Source organism: Dipodomys spectabilis, unplaced genomic scaffold (assembly GCF_019054845.1).
Source record: "Dipodomys spectabilis isolate Male_0828 unplaced genomic scaffold, ASM1905484v1 ptg000096l, whole genome shotgun sequence".
Taxonomy (NCBI): domain Eukaryota; kingdom Metazoa; phylum Chordata; class Mammalia; order Rodentia; family Heteromyidae; genus Dipodomys; species Dipodomys spectabilis.
The window spans coordinates 9,029,872-9,052,521 of NW_024870773.1; the positions used below are offsets into that span (position 1 = coordinate 9,029,872).

The following is a 22,650-nucleotide window of genomic DNA, read 5'->3' on the forward strand; positions in this document are numbered from 1 at the left end:
ATTAGAGATGAAAAGAGATATCACAACAGATAGCAATGAAATTCAGAGGGTCATCAGGAAATATTTTGAAAACTTATATTCCAATAAATTGGAAAATCTAGAAGAAATGCTTTGACCTACCAAAAGTTAAACAAGAGGGTATAGACAAGTCAAACAAGTCTGTAATTAACAATGAGATCGAAGCAGTAATAGTCTCTCAACAAAACAGACCCTAGAACAAGATGGATTTACTACTAAATTCTAGTAGACATTTAAGGAAGAACAAAAATACTGCTCAGAATAGTCTATAAAATAGAAAAGGAAGGAACCAAATTCATTCAATGATGCTAGTATTATTTGGAATCAAAACCAGATATAGAGACAATGAAAAGCATAGACCAATTTTCTTGATGAAAATAAGCACAAAAATCCTTGCAAACCAAATTACACAATACATTTAGAAGATTAGACACCATAATTCAGTTGGTTTCATTTTCAGAATGCAAGGATGGCTCAACATATGTTCTGTAATTCATTTATTGATTTGAATAAGAACAGGAACAAAAAAAATCACATGATCATCTCAAATGCAGAAAAGTGCATTTGACAAAATTCAACACTATTTTATGATAAAAAGCCCTGAACTAACTAAAAGTAGAAGGAAACTTCTTCATCATAACAAGGCTACATTCAACAAGCTCATACTCAACAGTTTATTAAATAGTTAAAACTGAAAATATTTCTTCTATAATCAGGAATGAGGCAAGGTTTTCCATGTCTTATTCAGTGTGGTACAGTGCAAGACCAATAAGTCAAGCAAAATAAATATAATGGATATAAACATAAAGGAAAAAGGCATTCATATTTTCAGATGATATTATCCTATAGTTAAAAGGCTCCACCAGAAAACTCTAGATCTGTTCAACACTTTCAGCAAAGTAACAAGATATAAAATCAGTAGACAAAACTCAGTAGCTTTTCTGCATATCAAAAATAAATGTGAACTTGCTTGGAAAATAAGTAAAACAATCTCATTCATATAGAATTACCCCATGACCCAGCAATTCCATTCCTGGGCATTTCTCCAATAGAACACTAAGAAAGATATACTAAAGCCATCAGCACAACCATGTTTATTGTGGCATTGTTTACCATAGCCAAGGTATGGAATCAGCCCAGATGCCCCTCAGTGGATCAAGAAAATGTGGTATATTGGTATGTGGTATAGATAATGGAATTCTACTCATCAGCAAGAATGATACTGTACCATTTATAAGGAAATGAAAGACTTGGGAAAAAATTATATTAAGTGAAGTGAGCCAGACCCAGAGAAACACAAGTTGCATGATTCCTCAGTAGTGGGAACTAGAATGTGCCTATAAATCTATAAGTAAACACATTGTGTATTCAGCAGTTATAAATGAATTAATTGAAGTATAATACTCTATGGAGAGTGCAAATAGTATAATTCTTTAGAAAGACTAAATCAAAGTCCAACAAAATAAGTACCAGGAAATAAGTAATTCCAAGATAGTGGACCAGGGGCAGACAAAGGAAGAGGGATGGAAAATGAATGGGGGAAAGGAGTCGAATGCAGGCAAGAATACATTGTATATACCACAATTGAGAAGAATAAGGGAAGTGGTGGGTCAAAGTTGGGTGAGGCTGTTGAAGAGACAATATAGAACAAGATGCATTATACACATAAACTGCTTTTTTTTTTTTTTTTTTGTCGTTTGTGGAGCTTGAATCTGAGAACTGTCCCTCAGCTCTTCAGCTCAAGGCTAGCACTCTACCCCTTGAGCTACAGCACCACTTCCGGTTTTCTGGTGGTTTATTGGAGATAAGAGTTTCATGGACTTTCCTGCCCAGGCTGGCTTTGAATCGCTATCCTCAGATCTCAGCTTCCTGAGTAGCTAGCTTATAGGCGTGAGCCACTGGCTTTTTAAATGGCAAAAAGTTCAATACATTACCTAAAAATTAGGGAACAGGTAGGGTGGGGGGTAGGTGACTGTTGAGAGGGGTGGCATTGATCCACAGGCATTGTATTCATAAGCTAATCTGTTGAATGGCAACTTCTTTGTATAACTACTTAAAGAAAATAAAAATATTCCAAAAAAAAAAAAGAAGATCTTTAGTAACAGATCTCGGGTGGAAGAGATAGCTGAGTGATGGTAGCTGCTGATTGTGTTTTAAGAGGGTCAGAGGAGGAAGATATTTGTTCTATGGAACAGCCTGTCTTGTTCCTTTTTTCCCAATTACTTTTGACTGGGAGAACCTATGTGGCACGGATGGTGACAGTGGCAGCGATAGGGACATGTCCAGCATGAATGCTGACTTTGGTAAGTTGTTCTAATTGGAGACTCTAGAGTTGGAAACGTTTCACCTTCTTAGGTTTGCAGATGATAGACACACAGAAAGCTACACCAGCACAACTGATGTGGGTCTTAGAATAAGAACTATAGAGTTAGATGGGAAAACAATCACGCTTCAAATGTGAGAGGAATACATAGCAGGCCAAGAAAAATTTTGAACAACCATCTCCAGCGATTGCAAAGGAGACTGTGGTAGCCTAACTGTGCCGGATATGAATGTATAGGAGTCCTTTCAACAATGTTAAGCAGTGATTATAGGAAATAGGTCCTTATGCCAGTGAAAATATCAACAACTTGTGAATAGGGAACCAATGTGCTCTGACCCACCCCCAAAGTAGATTACACAACAACAAAGGAATTTGCTGATTCCTTGGAATCCCATTTTTGAAAAACAGTGCAAAGAATGAATGTGACAACTGTAGAAAGGTTTTCAGCTGAGATTATGAAGAGAATGGGCCCTGGAGCCACAACTGGTAGTGCCGAGAAATCCAACATTAAGATTCAGAGCACCTCAGTAAAGCTATCCAATAGATAGCTAACGTTTACCTCCATATTTTCTCTCAGAGCAACAAATTCACAATCTGAACCCAAGGGTCAAAACAAAGTGCCCAAACTGTACAGTATGTAGCTACTCTACAGCAGAATTTTACTGTCGAAAAGGGGCTGGGAAGGTGGCTCAGTGGTAGAGCGTTTACCTTGCATGCATGAGGCCCTGGGTTTGATTCCTCAGAACCTCATAAGCAGAAAAAGCCAGAAGTGACCCTGTGGCTTCAAGTGGTAGAGTGCTAGTCTTGAGCTGAAGAGCTGAGGGACAGCACCCAGGCCCACAGTTCAGGCCCCAGGACCAGCAAAATAAAAACAAAAACAAAACCCAAAGGTGGAAAGGTCAGAGATCTCATATGGTCCATATTGACCTTTTGTGTTTAATTCCCTTGGTTCAAGACAGCCAACTTTATTTTCAGAATTGTTTTAAACCTTTGTGTGCTAGGTTGTGTCATTCTTGTTGTTTTCCTGATACTATACTATTTCCTGCGGGTGGGTAGAATGTGTTTTATTTTGATGTTTATGTTGACATGTTTAGAGGTCAGGTTTAGTTTTCTGGAAGATGACATTCAGCCATTTTATATTAAACTGCACAACCTATATCTGTCCCTTTCCACAAATAAAGTGTAGTGAGAAGTTAGATTTAGGATCTAGGGGCTGGGAAGGTGGCTCAGTGGTAGAGCGCTTGCCTTGCATGCCTGAGACCCTGGGTTCGATTCCTCAGCACCACATAAGCAAAAAAGAAAAAAGCCAGAAGTGGAGCTGTGGCTCAAGTGGTAGAGTGCTAGCCTTGAACTGAAGAGCTGAGGGACAGCGCCCAGGCCCAGAGTTCAGGCCCCACGACCGGACCCAAAAAAAAAAAAAGATTTAGGATCTAATTTGTGGTTCTTCCTTGTAGAGTTATAAACGCAATGATTACATTGTCTGAACAATGTTTTCTTCAAACTCTACATATAATTTATGGCTACAGATATTTTACCTTGTTGCACACTATCTAACAAAACTGAAGATATGTTTAAAAACACTGAACTAACCAGAAAGTTGTGTGCGCGTGGGCATATGCATGTACCCACTCACATTCACACACACACGCACACACGCACACACGCACACACGCACACACGCACACACGCACACACGCACACACACACACACACACACACACACACACACACACACACACACACACACAGAAAGTAAAAAACCTCTACAGTAAAAACTGGAAAACACTAAAAAATAGGAGGAAAACACTAGAAGATGAAAAGACTTCTGTTCATAGCTTGGCAAAAGATTATAAAAATGGTCTACTACCAAAATAATCAATATCAAAACTGTTATCAAAATACTATGTCAGTCTTTGCAGAAATAGAAGTAATCCCAAACTTCATATGAAAATAACAAAAGAGGGCTGGGAAGGTGGCTTGATGGTAGAGTGCTTGCCTTGCATGCATGAAGCCCTGAGTTTGAGTCCTCAGCACCACATAAACAGAAAAAGCCAGAAGTGGTGCTGTGGCTCAAGTGGTAGAGTGCTAACCTTGAGCTGAAGAGCTGAGGGACAGAGCCCAGGCTCAGAGTTCAAGCCTCATGGCCAACCAAAAAAATTAAAAAAGAAAATAACAAAAGACCCTAAATAGTCAAAGCAATCTTGAACAAGACATAGTGCTGGAAGTATGATAATACAAGACTTCAAATTCTACTACAAAGTCATAGTAACATAAACACCATGTTATGGGCATCAAACATTAGACCAGAAAAAAATCTATATTGCTAAAGCCTTCTGAATCTTGAAAAAGCCACCAAAGGAAATAATTGCCTCTTCATCAAATGATGTTGGAAAAAAATGGATATCCACCTGTACAAGAAAAACTAGAGTGCTATCTTTTACCCTGTATAAAGATCAATTCTAAAAAGATTGAAGACCTCAATATAAGAACAGAAACTTCAAACCTCCTAGAGGAAAACATAGGGAAAACATCTCAGGATATGGCCATAGGTAATGACCTCCTGGATAGGACTGCAGAAGTTCAGAAAATAAGACCAAAATTGACAAAGGACATTGCATCTGATTAACAAAAGAAACTATTTTTAGAGTGATGGTAAACCTACAAAATGGGAGATAATCTTCGTCAGCTATTCATTTGACAATGGATTAATCCCCACAATATTAATAGAAAGCTCAAAAATTAAACATCTAAAGAGCAAAAAACTAAGAAGCAAACAAACTGCAACGTTTTCAAAAGAAGCACAAATAGTCAATAAATATATAAAGAAATATTCCATGTCAGTAAATATGATGGAAATTATTGAGATTTTCCAGTCCTCCTCAGTCAGAGTGGCCATCAAGAAAATATGTTAGCTAGGCACCGGTGGCTCATGCCTGTAATCCTAGCTACTCAGGAGACTGAGATCTGAGGATCACAGTTTGAAGCCATCCCGCACAGAAAAGTCCCCAAGAGACTGATCTCCAATAAACTATTCAAAAAAGCTAGAAGTGGCACCGTGGCAAGTGGTTGAGCACTACCCTTGAGCACAAAGAGGTTCAAGGATAGCACCCAGGCCCTGAGTTCAAGCCCCAGGACCAGCAGCAACAACAACAACAAAAAAATACTAACAAGGGATGAAGGTGAGCAAAGGAACACATATTGTGGGTGGGAATATATGAATTAGTACAGCCACTGTGGAAATCAGCATGGGTGGAGGTTCCTCAAAAAACTAAGAGTAGAACCAGGTATCAGTGACTCTCATTTCAAATCCTAGCTACTCAAGAGGCTGGAATCTGAGAATCTTAGGTCTGTAGCCTGCCTGGGCAGACAAATCCAAGAGTTTACCTCCAATTAAAACTTGGAGAGATCAAGGGAAGGGGTGACAGTGTTGAAAAAAAAATGTACTCTTTTTCTGACATATGACTGTAACCCTTCCCTGTATCACCTTTATAACAATTAAAATGCATTAAAAAGGTGACTTTATTTCCAACTCAACCAACCCTCTTTGATTCTTCCGTTTTCTACAACTCCCCTTTTTGTTCTCCTTCCATTTTATTTTTTCCTTTTTAAATTTAAACCATCTTATCCGAACTATTGTCTCTAGCCCTCAGTCCTCTTTTAAATTATATCTTCATCCTTTCCTCATAGCCATTTCTCCTTTTTTTATACATTTTTTAATTGAGAAAATACTGTACAGAGGGGTTATAGTTACATGAGCAAGGTAATGAGTACATTTCCTATCAAGCATTGTTGCCTCCTCCTTTGTTTTTCCCCTACCATCCCTTCCCTCCTCTCCTTTTTATCTCCCCCCCACATGCTAATGAAATCTCTCTTACCCACGTTATCTCTCACCACTGAACCTTCATTTTATAATCCTCCTTAATACCCAACTAACCGGACTACTCAAATTTATAATAGTTGGTCTTTTTTTATTGGGGGGGGGGCTGTTTGCATTTCCATGTTTTGCTTCCTGCTTCTGAATCTCCTATTACTCACTTTATCTTTGCGGATCCTTCTTTCTTCCTTTTTATTCCCTTATCCTTCTAGACTCTCAGTGTTTCCTGTCCCACACTCAAGCCATGTGGGCACTTATACTTTTCTCCCAACCTCACCTTCACAGCACCCCAGCTCCATACAAATTTATATACATTTTCCCCTCTCCTGAGCACCTCACTCTATGTTCCCATCAATCTCCTCTACAAAGCGTAACTCCATTCTTCCTCTCCCTATATAATAAAATACCCAGGACTATCCCAACAGGCCTATATCCCCAATCTCTGAACTACTCCTACTCTAGTAAAGGAAGGCCTCCTAGAAAACACACACACACCTTGGTCATTAAATTCAGAACTGGAACCAGTGATCCCTCATGGTTTGAATCTAATAGAAACTCAAGATGGTGGTGATTTACCATCCTCAAAAATCTTTAATTCCAAGCTGAAAGTCTATACAATAGAACAAAGAAGTTGAAAACAGGTTATCAGGGTTGAAGATAAATCAGAGGAATTAGAACAGTCAAAGGCAATGGAAAAAAAACAACACTCAGAAGATACCAAAGGGACATTCAAGAACTTGTGGACTTGATCAGAAGATCAAATCTATGTATAATGGGAACAGATGAAAAGAATTAAAAACTGAAGTAATTGAGAACCTAATCAACAAATAACAGAAAACTTCCCCACTCTTAAGAAAGAGAGTCTCACCTATCAGATGGAGGCAAACAGAACTCCAAACAGACAAGGTCAGAGAAGAAACACTCCTAGACCTATTGTTGTTAAAGTGCTGGACTTACATAATAAGAAATATTGAAGGCAGCAAAAGCAAAGAGGGAACCTTCTTACAATGGAAAGAAGCTTAGAATAACTGCAGATTTCTCAGTGCAAACTTGAAAATGCACAGAGAGCCTGGAAAGCTCTGCCAACCTAGATTATTGTATCCAGAAATGGAGGAGAAATAAAACCCTTCTCTGATAAATGAAAATTAAAGGAATTCATGAACACTAAACAAGCATTATAGAGGATACAAGAAGAAATCATAGCCTCAGAAGATGATAAAAATGAATGTGATACAGCAATGAATAAATACTACCAGAGAACTAGAACAGTAAAACAGGAAGAGGAAACAAGTACCACAAAATCAACAAAATAGCAGGAAACATGGCATGCTTTTCAATAGAAAATAGTATAAAATGATAAGAAGCTCAACTTGCCAAAAGATAGAGAGCAGCAGCCTGGATCAAACAACAAGATCCAACAATTTGTTGTCTCCAAGAAACACACCTCACTGCCAAAGATAAATACAAGGGATGGAAAAGAACTTCTAAGCAAATGCATTTTGCAAGAAGACAGGAGCAGCCACACCACTATCTGATAAAATAAACTTCATGCTAAAATCAGAAAGAAAGATAAAGGTCACTGCATATTCATAAAGGAAATGATCCATGAAGAAACAATTACACTGGTCAATATATATGCACCAAATAGCGGACTACTTAAATACATTAAGCATCACACTTAGACTTACGAAAACTAATGGACTCCAGCACAATCAACTAGGAGATGTTAACATCCCAGACTCAACAAAAGACAAATCAAATAAAAGGTCAGCAGCTGCCAAGTATTTCATTTGGCAACAGGTAATACATGTTACTCTCAGCAGCCCATGGAACCTTCTCTAAAACAGATTATGTCCTAGGATATAAAAGAAGCTAAACAACTGCTAAACATTTGCTGTCTATCTGATCACAGTGGAATCAAGCTATAACTCAACAGCAAAAGATACTATAGAAAAAAAAACTGAAAGCACACAAAGACTGGACTGCACATTGAAGAAATAAAGGGAGAAATAAAAAAGTTCCTACAAACTAATGAAAATGAGGTTCATCCCAGAACCTCTGGGATGCAGCAAAAGCAGTGTTGAAAGGAAAGTTCTAAGTGCCTGCGTAAAAAGAACAGAAATTTCTCGAGTAAATAACCTCATGATGCAGGTCGCACTGCTAGAAACACAGGAACAAACAGAATCCAAAACTACTAGCTGGAGAGAGATAGTAAAAATAAGGATAAAGATCAATGAATTAGAGACTTAGAAACACTATTCATAGAATCAATGAAACACAAAGCTGGTTCTTTGAAAAAATTAAGACAGAAAAATCCCTAGCTAATTTGCAAAAAAAGGAAGGAAGAGACCCAAATCAGCAAAAGGTGAAAAAGGAAACATCACAACCATATCCAAGAAATTGAAAAGATTATAAAGGACTCTAAATAAAACTAAGATAGGTTGGAAAGTCTAGAACAAATGCACACATTTCCAGAGGCGTACGAGCTGCCAAAGCTAACGCAAGCTGATACAAGCCACTTAAACAGACCCATAACAGGCAATGAGATTGAGGAAGTAATGGAGAGTCTCCCAATTTGGAAAAGCCCAGGTCCTGATAGATTCACAGTTGAAATCATAAGACCTTTAAAGAAGAACACTAGTACTCAAACTTTTCCATGAAATAGAAAGGAGAGGATCACTACCAAACTCATCCTCTGAAGCCAGCATTGTACTCATCCCTAAACCAGGTGGAGACATAGGCCATTCTCTAATGAGCATAGACACAAAGCTCCTTAATACTTGCTCACAGAATACAACTGATGGGGCTGGGAAGGTGGCTCAGTGGTAGAGCGCTTGCCTTGCATGCATGATGCCCTGGGTTCGATTCCTCAGCACCACATAAGCAAAAAAGAAAAAAGCCGGAAGTGGCGCTGTGGCTCAAGTGGTAGAGCGCTAGCCTTAAGCTGAAGAGCTGAGGGACAGCGCCCAGGCCCAGAGTTCAGGCCCCGTGACTGGACCCCCCCCCCCAAAAAAAAAGAATATAACTGATTTAAAAAAACTTTCAGCAGAGTGACATTGTTTTCATAAACTGCTTTGTTGAATGGCAACTTTTTGTATAATAAAGATAATAAAAATATTTTTAAAAATTATTCACTACAATCAAGTTGTTTTCATTCAAGACATACAAGGCTCATGAATCAAATGTAATGCACCACATTAACAGAGCCAGTGACAAGATTCACATAATTGTCTCAATAGATGCAGAAAAAGCCTTGAACAAAATCCAGCGTCATCTATGATTTTTTAAAAAGCTCTGGAGAAACTAGGAATAGAGAGAACACACCTCAACATAAGAGCTATCTATGACAAACACAGCCAACATTATACTAAACGGTGAAACATCTAAAACCTTTTCCTCTAAAACCAAGACAAAGATGTCCACTTTCTCCACTCCTTTTCAATATAATACTGGAATTCCTAACTGGAGCAAATGGCAAGAGAGCCATAAAAGGGACACACACAAACTAGTCCTATTTGCAAATGTTATGATCCTGTATCTAAAGGACCCTCAAGACTTGACTCCCAAGCTTCTAGAGCTGATCAATAACTTTGGTAAAGTAACAGGATACAAAATTAACCCACAAAAACCAACTTGTCTGTATACCAACAATGAGCCGACAGAGGAAAATCAGGAAAACAATTCCATTTGCAATAGCCTCAAAAATATGTATCTAGAAATAAATATAACCAAAGAAGTGAAAGACCTACCTTTACAATGAAAACTATAAAACTCTAAAGAAAAGTCAAAGAAGACATCTGGAAATGGAAAGCCCTCCTGCATTCATAAAAATAATCTACGGCCAAAGGCAACCTACAAATTCAATGTCACACCCACCGAAATCCCAATGACATTCTTCTCTGAGATAGAGAAAACAACCTAAAAATTCATATGCAACCACAAATGACCCCGAATAACCAAAGCAAATCTGAGAAGAAAAAATGCCAGAAGTATCCACAATTCCAGACTTCAGACTTTATTATAGAGCTATAACAGAAACAGTTTGGTACTGGCATAAAAAGAAAGCTAAAGACTAATGGAATATAGACCGGGAGACTCAGAAATAAACCCATATATTTACAGGCACCTGATGTTTGACAAGGGAGCCAAATATGTATGTATGTTGGAAAAAAGAAGTCTTCAACAAATGGGGAAACTGGACATCTACATGTAGAAGACTAAATTTTGTTCCCTGTCACCTTGCACTAATATGAACTCGAAACAGACCAGAGACATCAACTTCAGAACTGAAGCCTTAAAAGTACTACAGGAAGTACAAGAGAGCTGGGTGCAGTGGCTCATGCCTGTCATCCTACCTACTCAGGAGGCTGAGATCTGAGGATTGTGGTTCAAAGCCAGCCCAGGCAGGAAAGTCCGTGAGACTCTTATCTCCAATAAACCACTAGAAAACTGGAAGTGACACTGTGGCTCAATCAGTAGAGCGCTGGCCTTGAGCTGAAGAGCACAGGGAAGAGCCTAAGCCCAGAGTTCAAGCCCCATGACCGATTGGGGGGCAGGGGGAAAGAAGAAGTACAAGAGAAACAGAACTTATTGGCAAAGGCTGAAACTTTCTGAGTTCTACGAGCTCAGCAAATGGAGAGAAACTTTACAAGTAGAATTGCATTAAACTAAAAAGTTTATGTAGGGGCTAGGAAGGTAGCCAGTGGTAGAGTGCTTGCCTTGCATGCCAGAGGCCCTAGGTTCGATTCCTCAGCACCACATAAGCAGAAAGAAAAAAGCCAGAAGTGGCGCTGTGGCTCAAGTGGTAGAGTGCTAACCTTGAGCTGAAGAGCTGAGGGACAGCGCCCAGGCCCCACGACCGGACCACCCCCCCCCCAAAATAAATAAATAAAAAAAAAGTTTTTACAACAAAGGACATTGTTAATGAACTAAGAAGACAGCCTACAGAATGAGATCAGGTGTTTGCCAACTATACAATGGATGAGGGCTTAATAGCCAGAATTTTTAAATAAAGCCTCCAAAAGCCAAACTCTCAAAGAATCAATAACCCAATTAATAAATGGGCAAAGGAGCTAAATGGAGACATATCAGAAGAAGCAGAAAAAATGGCCAACAGACATATGAAGAAATGTTCAACATCTCTGGCTATAAAGCACATTTAAATGAAAACAACACTGAGATTGCATCTCACCCCTGTAAGATTGGCCGTCACTGATAATACAAATAATAACCAATGCTGGTGGGGCTGTGGGATAAAGGAACCCTATTACATTGTGGTGGAAATGTAAACTAATTCAACCACTCTAGAAGGTGGTTTGGCGATTTTTCAAAAAAAACTGAACATAGACCTTCCCTACGATCCAGCTATATCGCTCCTGGGTATTTACCCAGATCATCACAAGTTGGGGTAAAGATACTTGCGCATCCATGTTCATTCATTGCTTCACTGTTCATGTTGGCCACGTTATGGAAACAGCCCAGATGCCCTACATTGGATGCGTGGACCAAGGATGTGGTACCTATAAACAGTAGAATTTCATTGATCTATTAAAGAGAATATATCATTTGCAAAGAAATGGATGGAGCTAGAAACAAATTATGCTAAAGGAAGCAAGGCAGACCCAGAAAGACAAACAGCCCAGAATTCTCTCTCATATGTGGAAGCCTGACCTAAAATACAAACACATAGGATAAGCTATTCAGGGTTTTATGCATATAGACACACAAATTGACTAAAGGACTAATTGACTTGGGGGGGGGGGTGTCCAAAAGTATAGTTCCTCTGCACAATTAATAAACTGTTTATCAAATACCAGGAAGTAGAAACATTTGGGGGGGGCACAGGAACAGAGGGAAGGGTAAACACATGCAGTCATTTTATTCAGTGTACATTATGTAAAAATAATAACTACCACCGAGTGTCGGTGGCTCACGCCTGTAATCCTAGCGACTCAGGAGGCTGAGATCTTAGGATCACAGTTCAAAGCCAGCCCAGGCAGGAAGGTCTGTGAGACTCTTATCTCCAATTAACCACTAGAAAACTGGAAGTGGCACCGTGGCTCAAGTGGTAGGGCACTCACTTTGAACTAAAGAGCTGAGGGACAGTGCCCAGGCCCAGAGTTCAAGTCCCACAATGACCAAAAAAAAGAAAAGAAAAAGAAAAAACTACCTAACTTGAGGAGGGTGGGAGCGTGAAAATGGGGGGGAATGAAGCAAGGGGTGACATTGGCCAAAAAGCATTGTACTCATAAGCTGACTTATGGAATTGTAACTTCTTTGTACAACTTAATTATATGTATATTATATGCATACATATATATACTGTAAAAACAGAACTGCTTGTGATCTTCTATACCACTCCTGGGCATATACATGAAGGAAAGTGAGTCTGACAGACTTACAGTATAGGAGCGTGTATGCCCATGGTTATAGCTGCAATGCTCACAGCAACTAAAGTGTGTAATTTGCCTAGGTGCACATTAATGGACAAGTAGATAAAATGTGGTATATATGCACAATGGAGTGCTACTCAGGCATAAAGAATCAAACTTTGTCACTTGCAGGAAAATCTATGGAACTGGAGATCCTCATGTTGAGTGAAGTAAGTCAGCTCAGAATGACAAAAAAGTGTTGCATGTTTCCCTCATATGTAGGATATAGATTTTCAAAAAGGCATCAACATAAAAGGGTGATTATTTGGGGAAAAGGAACCAGCAGGAGGTTGAATGAGGGGAAGACAGGGTTAAAGGAAGACTATAATCAAAGAACATTGCATTCATGTATGAAAAGGTCATAATGAGGTCATTTACTTTGCATTGCAAGAAAGGTGTTTTTTTTTTTTTTTTAAAGGAGCAAAGAAGAGGGGAGCTAAAGGGTAATAAAGGGTGGCTACTAGCAAAGGGTATCATATACATGTATAGAAAATCACAATGAAAATTTCCCACTTTGTACAATTAATACACACAAATACAATATTAAAGATTCTCCACCTTGGCACTCAGCCTTCGGAATACACCCTCAGCAGCCTTTATCAATCAAGCCTTATCCCAAGCCACAACACAAACACTCTGCTCCTGGTTCTCCCTGGATAACACATAGAAGGTATCATCTTAGATTCACAGAAGAAAAGTTAAGTTTACACATACCAGATATCTAAGGGTCATCACACAGACATACTGAAACACAAGCACTTCATAGCACACCCATCTTCAAAACAATAGAGTTGAAGAGGTGATCAAGTAATAGTTGAGGCTGAGACACTGTGGACTGACAAATTTCAAATCCTGCCTTTGTTACTTACCAATAATGAGATCCTGTATCTTAAGCTAAATGATTGCAGGCTTAGAAATTACCTGACACATAACCAATGCTACCAATGCTAGTTATCCAGGGAGAAACCTTTGGTCAGCTTATTCAGATTCCAAGGGCCTAAAATGGGGGCAGGAATATAGTATGTGTATAGAAACATGTGCTAAAAGAATGCGAATCCTAGTTTTACCTATCTTTTTTACTTGTTTACTTTATTTGGTGATACTGGAGTGTGAACTCAGGGTGTGGCACTTGCTAAGAGCCATGCTCCCAAGCTCTGACTTTCACGCTTTAATTCTTCTGAAAGATAGTGTCTCTTGAGCTGGGTTCTAGTGGTTTACATCTATAATCTTAGCTACTCAGAAGGATGACCTCTGAGGATTGAAGTTCAAATCCAGCCTGGACAGGTAAGTTTGCGAGACTCTCATTTCCAATTAACCACCAGAAAAGCCAAAAGTGGAGCTGTGGCTCAAGTGGTAGCGCACAGTCTTGTGCACAAATGCTCAGAGACAGTGCCCAGGCCCTGAGTTCAAGCCCCAGGATGGGCACCAAAGAAAAAAATAGGGTCTCACGTTCAGCCCAGGCATGTGCCTGAGCAACAATCTACCTCCCTTTAGGCTAGGATCACAGATGAGCACCACAGAACAGTTCCTTTCGTGGTGGGAATTATCTCAAGGATCTTTTCTGCTCTGGCTGGCCAAGAAACATAATCCTTCCAATCTTAGCCGCTCACACTGACACACACTTGTGAACCCCGCTATGATTGAAAGGAGTCTTGTGAACTTTTCCGCTTGTGCTGTTCTCGAATCTTGATCTTCCTGTTTACAGCCTCTCAAGTTGCTTGGATTACAAGTGTGAGCCCCTGGTGTCCAGCTAGTTCTGATTCTTTATTTGGATATTTCTACTAATGCGTATGGATAATAATCTCTTTTATCCTCAAGCTAAACCTAGCCAGAGCCATTTAGTATCTCACTCTTCTGTGGTTAACTTAGTCACCAAGAAACTGGTAACCTGGGTTTAAGTATTGTCACTTTTAGACTATATCATTGACCTGAAAAAAACAGTTTCTAATTCAATCTTCAAGTGGCCAGAGAGAACTTTAAATTGGTAACTTATTATTATTTTTAAATTTTTGCCTGTACTGGGCCTTAAAATCTGGGCCTATGTACTGTCCCTAAGCTCCCTTTGCTCAAGGCTAGCACTCTACCACTTGAGCTACTGCAACACTTCCAGCTTTTTCTGTGGTTAATTGGATAAGAATCTCAGAGACTTTCCTGCCTGGGCTGGCAGATCTCAGCCTCCTGAGTAGCTAGGCTATACAGGTGTGAACCAGCACCTGGCTTCATTATTCTATTTATTTTGCTTAACTTGAGAAACATTAATATTTCCCTTAGGCTATGTTGAAATTTTTGTAATATCCCTAATTTCTCCTTTTTTGGCTGGGGTGGGGGGGTGAGGGAGTGTTGAGTCATGGGGCTTGAACTCTGGGCCTGAACACTATCCCTCAACTCTTCAGCTCAAGGCTAGTGCTCTACTTGAACCACTTCCAGTTTTCTGAGTGGTTTATTGGAGATAAGAGTCACATGGATCTCCTGCCTGGGCTGGCTTTGAACTGTGATCTTCAGATCTCACCCTTCTGAGGAGCTAGGATTACAAGTGTGAGCCACCCGCAACCGGCTTTGATTTCTCCTTCTTGTGAGTTCTTATTGGAAGAAATATCCTTTTTTTTTTTTAAACCATTGTCCATAGTGACCTACACCGAAAAATCTAAGTTAGGCCCAAAGGATTCTGAAAGTGTGAACTAATGAGGTCCTGGTTCTCCCTAATGGCTATTACTGATTGGTAGATGTTCCCCATTCTCTTCCGGGAAAACATTCAAACAGAGAAGCGTTTATGTTCAAACAAAGCCGAGCTAAGCAAAATCATCTTACACTTGTAGCTTTCTCATGAGAAGGGGGCTCCAGGGGTCTAGGAAAACAAATACTCAAAAGCAGTTTCCTTTGTATGGGCCAAGCACAAAAGTTAGAAACACAACTTTAAAACAAAAAAAAAAAAAACCAAACAAACACCAAGTTCTGTATTTCTGGTATAGACACTGCGCATGCGCACTGCTACTGTGGCTTGAATTCGGGGCCCCAAACCCTTTCTCACAGCTGGTGTTCTACCGCTTGAACCGTACCACTAGCTCATAATTTTGCTGGTTAATTGAAGATGGAGTCATACAGACATTTCTGCCTGTCTGGCTATTTGTCACACTCCTCCAGACCTCACTCTCCTGCATAGCTAGGATTACAGGTATGGGCCACTAGCTCCTGGCTGGATACTTTTGAAATATGGAAAATGCTAATCTTTCCATTTCTCTAGTTGAGCTCTGCAATCATGAGGCTGTATCTTAAGCATTCCTTCCACGGCTTCCTTGTGCAGCTGACAAGGGGGCTGCGGACAGAGAGTTGACCCAGCCCCCCTTTCCCAGGCAACCTTGCCTTTGACATATTCCAGTCATTTCTCCATCTCAGCCCCTGGTTGCTTTTTTTCCCCCCAGCCCGCCTTTCTCTCATTATTTTTTCAAGTAGATTTTATTGTTACGGTAGCGGTGATACACAGAGTGGTTAGTGACATACGTCAGTAATGAGTACATTTCTTTTTGAACAATGTCGCTCTTCCCCTCACTCTTTCCCCGTTTTCCTCTCCTGTTCCCCATTTTCATGATAGCTCATTTTCAATATAGTGTCTGGTATTTGTTCTCCCTTTGTCCCTCCATTTCTGTGTCCCCCTGTCCTGGGCCTTCCAAAGACAAATAAGTGCACAAACAAGGCAAAAGGTAAAGACAACAAAAACAGCAGCAGCGACAACAATCTCAATTCCATCTCTTAGAGTTCATTTGGTATAATATTATTTCATAGCTTATGCACATTGCTATTGAGTCTTTGTGATCCTCTCTATCTTCTTTGGTCTCATGGTGTGACCGTCTAGAGACCAGTGTAATTTATCAGGTCCCAGTGTATTTCTTTTTGATCATCCAGTGTGTTTACGTGTAGATTTATAGGCACGGTCTAGTTACCATGAGGGAAAACAAACATAGGTTTCATGGTGTCCCTCATTATTTTATTTTCATGTGGTCTCAGTGAGCCTGCCCATGACCACAACAAAACAGTGTTCAACACCAACAAAAAGATGTCCCTCACCCAAAACATCCAAACCAGAAAGTCTGGCAGCTCTAGTCTCAAATTCCACAGGCCCCTAACAGGGAGCACCCCTCACTTACAGTGCTTTGTGTGTGTATGTGTGGGGGGGAGTTCTTTCCAGTTCCCTTAACACACTCTCCCCACCCCACCCCAGCCTGGGCTCAGGTATGTCAGCACTGGAGTCTCTGGGTTAAATCTCGTTACCCCAGAGTCCTGGTTTGACTGCAATGTAGTGAAACAGGGAGAGTGTGTGGGCTTTTGGCCTCTTCCAATCCCCAAGACGAATCAGGGATAAAAATAGGAAGAGATAACTACTCTGGAAAGCAGTAAGACTAAATGTAGAACTTCCCTAGGACCTAGCCTGGGCATTTCTCTAATAGATCACAAACAAGGCCACATTAAAGCTACCAGCCCAGCCATGTTCATTGCAGCCTTGTTCACCATAGCCAAGATATGGAATCCATTCAGTTGTCCCTCAGTGGATGAATGGATCAACACAAAAGAATTCTCCTCCTCCATCTGAAAGAATGATATTGTACCATTCAGAAGGAAATGGGAAAACTTGGAAAAAATTATATTAAGTGAACTAAGCCAGACCCAAAGAAACAGGTTGCATGGTTTCCCTCAGTTGTGGCAACTAGAAATCTGTAAGTAAACACACCGCATGGTAAGAGAAAAAAATACACTGGGACATGACGAATGAATTAATCTAGGCATCCACAGTGTGAGAACAAAGAAGGACATTCTTAGCAGAGGATTCCATAGGTGCTTCTGACCACTTAAAATAAGTTTCTTGAAATGAACTCCAGGAAGTAGAACTAAGAGGGCTCATGAAGTCAAGGCCTGGGCGCTGTCCCTGAGCTTCTTTGCTCAATGCTAGTGCTCTACCACTTGAGCCACAACTCCATTTCCAGTTTTCTGGTGGTTATTTGGAGAGAAGAACCTCTTTCCTGCCAGGACTGGCTTTGAACTGGGATCCTCAGATCTCAGCCTCCTAAATAGCTAGGATTACAGACATGAGCCATCAGTACCCAGTCCCAGGGGTCTCTTAAAACATGGCAGGATGTGTGGCTTCTATTAAAAAGTGATAACTAAAAAAAGTGATAACCATTTGATTATGCTGTCAGTCATGTTGCCATTGGCGCCACATGCCTATCATCTTAGTTACTTGTGAGGCTGAGTGGAGGTTTGCAGTCAGAGGCCAGCCCAAGGGAATATAGGGAGGATGAGAAGTGCACGAGACTCTCTTCAACCAAAAAAGCTGGGTGAGGTGCTGCACCTGCTAGCCTAGCTATGGCTTGGAGGGTGTAAATAGGAGGATCACAATCTAGGCCAGCCAGGGCAAAGCCCAAAACCTTGTAGAAAACAAATTAGAGCCCAAGGGCTGGGGACATGGATCAAGTGGCCCAGAACTACCAAACAACAACAAAAACAGGGAACCAACATGAGGTCTCTGCCAGCCAGAGGCCACATCAGTTACAAGCACCCACAGTTTCTTCTTGTGGGGCTCCCCAGCTCCAGCATATCTGCTGGACCCCTCTTCCTTTTCCCTAGCTCCTGGTCCTGAGCTCCCTGCCGGACCCCCCCTATCTGCACTGGGGCCTATCAAACCCCAGTTCTTTGAGGGACCTTTGTGGGGACCCAGGAAGATACCCCCCCACACACACCAGAAACCACTCACCCCTCTCCTCTGCTCCCCAGTCACTCCCAGGCAGGCAGAGATAGCTACAGACAGGTTCTGCAGCTAGATGGCGTCCCTACCCAAGTGTGCAGGCTTGGGGCCAGTGTAGGAGCACACGCCCCCTTCTCCTCCCTTCCCTCTCCTTTCCCCTCTTCCTTCCCTCCTCCTCTCTCCCCCGCTCTCTCCATCTCTACCACCTTCCCTCTTCTTTCTGTGAGGTTAAGAGTCTCACAGACGTTCCTACCTTGGCTATCGTGGAACCATGATCCTCAGATCTCAGCCTTTTGAGTAGCTAGGATGACAGGCGTGAGTCACTGGTGCCTGGCTCCTTGGGTTGTTTTAAGTCACCAAATTTGTGCTTCTTTATTTCATGTGAATACATGAATGCCACGAAGCAGCAAGCAAACCAAGGGTCTACATCGAGAGCCAAATGCCTACACGCGTAGCAATATAGAAATGGGGACAGGATTCAGGGCTATGACCTGTGACCCCTTCCTCCTTTCCCTACCCTAGTCTGTTCAACCGTGCAGAGCTTGGAGCCCCTCAGTCTTCAGGGTAGACAGCTGTCACCGGGCTCGTGATAAGTGGTTCCAAGATACCTTGTGAATCTGGGTGGAGGGCACCATACACACCTGACCTAGTTGTGTGTGTGTGTGTGCCAGTTCTGGGGCTTGAACTCAGGGCCTCAGCACTGTCCCTGAGCCTCTCTGTGCTCAAGGCTAACACTCTACCACTTGAGCCATATGCTAGGCAAGCACTCTACCACGAAGCCACACTCCCAGCCCCCCTGATTTAGTTCTATTTGCTGGCTTTCCAAATGTCCTCAGTGGTTTAGGTTTGGTTAGAAAGAGCATTATGGCCATGTCCTGGGACCCATCTTAGCACTTAAAGTACACAACTCTTGTTCTTATTTGCAATTGCCTTTTAGGTTATTTTGCCTTTTAGGTTATTTACCTTTTTGTTGTTGTTGTTGGTCGTGGGGTCTGAACTCTGGGCCTGGGCGCTGTCCCTCAGCTCTTCAGCTCAAGGTTAGCACTCTACCACTTAAACTACAGCGACACTTCTGGCTTTTTCTGCTTATGTGATGCTGAGGAATCAAACCCATGGCTTCATGTATGCAAGGCAAGTGCTCTACCACTGAGCCACCTTCCCAGCCCCTGTTTACCTGTTTTTTAAAGTGGTGATTGCTATAGACTAAGTGTGCATCCTACCAGCAGGACCTGGATTCATACATTGACCCCCCTACCCCCAGTGAGAGGACATTAGAGAGGCCTTGGTTGGTGGTTAGGGGCCTCATTAAGAGACCCCAGGGAGCTTATTGTGAAAGCCTGACAAGAAGGCAGCCAGTTACAAACCAGGAGTCCCAGACTGAAATGTACCAGTGTTTGGCCCTTGGGCTTCCACTTTCCATAACTGTGAAAAATATTTTGCTTCTAAGCCAGCCAGCCCGCCCATCTATGGCATTTTGTGATGACAGATAAAGCCAAAGAAGTGTCAACTGACTTGAAAACCATAACATTCTGTAGAGCGGGAAGGTCTGCTGTTATTTTTAACATTGTCTCTGTTTTAGTAACACCAATTAACACCAATCAAGTCAAGCCGAAAATTGCATTTTACAAAGTTAACCATGTCTGGAAACTCTCATCTCAATTTAAGAAACAAAATAACAGCCCCCCTCCCCCAATATTACCCACAAGGCAGCTATATAGTTTTCGGGGAGCCCTGAGTTGATAACCATGCTCTAATGAAGGATTTGGGCTTTGCTGTTTCACTCAGTGACAGTCGTGAGAGTCAGCCGAAGTGGAATTCCTATCAATAGTTTTTGTTGCTGCATGACATCTCAGGTTTGGGGCAAAACCATCACAATCCATTTGGTGGTTACTTGGAACATGGCTTGATACTATTCCTAAATTTGGATGAGATTGTATTTCTTTACATACATGTTAATACATGTATGGATGGATGCATTTTCATTGAGTCTAGGAGTTTCCCAACATCAATTTCCACTTCTGTGCAAGAGTTCCGGTTCCTTTTATGGAGCATGGTGGGTAAGTTAGCGGCTCTGCCACCATTCAGTTCCCATTGAAAGGAGGGGAAAATGGGGAATTTGGGGGGAGGGACGCGTGGCAGCACAGGGATAAAACCTGCACAGGCTGTAGGAAGAGGGCTGATTTGAGAGATCCTCAAGAGGCCCTGACCCCCAGCAGCGTCAAAGCCCTTTCCTAGGCCTACAGCTCCAAGTTCCCACCCACAGCCCTGGTACATCCAGACAGATGGACACAGCACCCCCTGGTGGACTTCAACTATCAAAGCAGCTCCAGGTCACCAAAGCCATCTTTCTAGGGCGGAGCTTTAGAAACTCCTGATGGTCCATAGGTACATAACTTTTGAGCTTTTCTGCTCATCTGATAAGATTGGCCTAGACATATACTAACTACTGCAAATAAGGGCTGATACTAAGCAAAATGAACCCCAAGATATGGACACAAGAGGTTTTTCTTTGTTGTTTTTAATGTACTGTGTGATTTTTGTTTCTTTTGTATGGTCTTCCTCCTGTGGTATATCCTGTTGTCACTGTATTTGATTTTGATACCTTGCATCTTGTATATATATATAGATATATATATCTAATTTGGGGAGGGGAAGGGCAATAACAAAATGCTGGAACAAGGACACAGGATGACCCATTGCAACCATGATACCCACAAGGCACTATGTTGGAAATGAAATGAACTTTACAACTTTGGGGGGGGGGTGGGAGTGAGGGAGGGGATAGTAGGAGAAAAACAAAGGAGGGGGTCACAATGCTGGACAAGAAATATACTCATTACCTTACTGATGTAACTCATGTAACTGTAACCTCTCTGTACAACATCTTTTTTTTTTTTTTGTCTGTGGTGGGGCTTGAACTCTGGGCCTGGGCGCTGTCCCTCAGCTCTTCAGCTCAAGGCGAGCGCTCTACCACTTGAGCTACAGCGCCACTTCCGGTTTTCTGGTGGTTTATTGGAGATAGGAGTCTCACGGTCTTTCCTGTCCAGGCTGGCTTTGAACCGCGATCCTCAGATCTCAGCCTCCTGAGTAGCTAGGATTACAGGCGTGAGCCACCAGCGCCCGGCTCTGTACAGCATCTTTACAAGAAAATAAATTAAAAAAAAAGAAGAAGAAAAAGAAACTCCTGATGCAGGAATGACCACCAGGTGGCAGCAAATGAACATGCTTTTCCTAAAATGTCTAAATCTCTCTTTAAAGTTTGGAGGGAGAGGCTTGCAAACGGGGATGCCTCCCTGCGCCCTCAGCACAGCAGAGGGCGCTCCTCCACGATGTTTTGACAGGTCCTCCCATGAGCTGCTTTGTATACAGTGTCTGTATTTAAATATTAACCCCACACTTCACTCTCCTTTAAGTGCTATGATTCAAGCTGCCCGCAGGTGGCAGCATTGAGCTAAGGCCAGAGTGATGAACAGGAGGTGGGTGAGGGCGGGGACCTTTCCTTGGTTCTCAAGTGTCCCTTTCTGGGAGGTGTGGGAGGGGTTATTTGGGTATTGGGGATTGAACTCAGGGATTCAGGCTTACTAGATATGTACTCTACTTGAGCCACTGCCCTAGTTCTTTGCTTTTAGTTTATTTTTCAGATTGGATCTTGCCCTTTTGCCCCAGTAGCCTCAGAGATTGAGATACTACCACCAACAGCTGAGACAGCAGGCATGCACAGCCATACCCAACTTGTGTTTGAGATGGGGGTCTCGCTAATTTCTTTTGCCAGGCTAGCCTTGAACTGTGACCCTCCATCTCTAACTCCAAGTAGCTGGGATTGCAGGCATAAGCTACTATGCCGGGCCTCTCACTTGAGGTCTTCTTCTACAGTAAGGAGGCCACATTCTTTACTCAGGATGAGAAGATAAGCCAGGCCTGGGAGGTGCCTGACTTCTATTCCTTTGTGATGAGAAAGGTTGATTGCAACCACTGTGCATAATGCATATCGGCCTTCTTGCCTCCTTTCTAGATGATGGGACTCTCGTGAGAAACACACCCATGTGGTTGATAGCAGATGCAAAAGTGCATAGGTAAGAAAAGTCAGCAGCACTCGTTGGAGTGTCTCCAGAGGAGACTGGAGTCATGAAGAAAAACGGGAGCAGGGACTCCCCAGTGGCACGGAGTGTACTGGAAGGTTCTGAATGGCAAGGACATACTTGTCATCCTCAAGGAACCAAGGAAACCTCACTCTCCAATGCACCTGTGATCTGTAGGATGCGTGTATAAT

The 22,650-nt window shown here is 41.8% G+C and overlaps 1 pseudogene; it reads left to right on the plus strand.

Moving 5' to 3' along the window:
• The first annotated feature begins 2,296 nt into the window (after positions 1 to 2,296).
• On the plus strand, positions 2,297 to 2,889 carry LOC122113231 (annotated as a pseudogene).
• Positions 2,890 to 22,650: the final 19,761 nt, after the last annotated feature.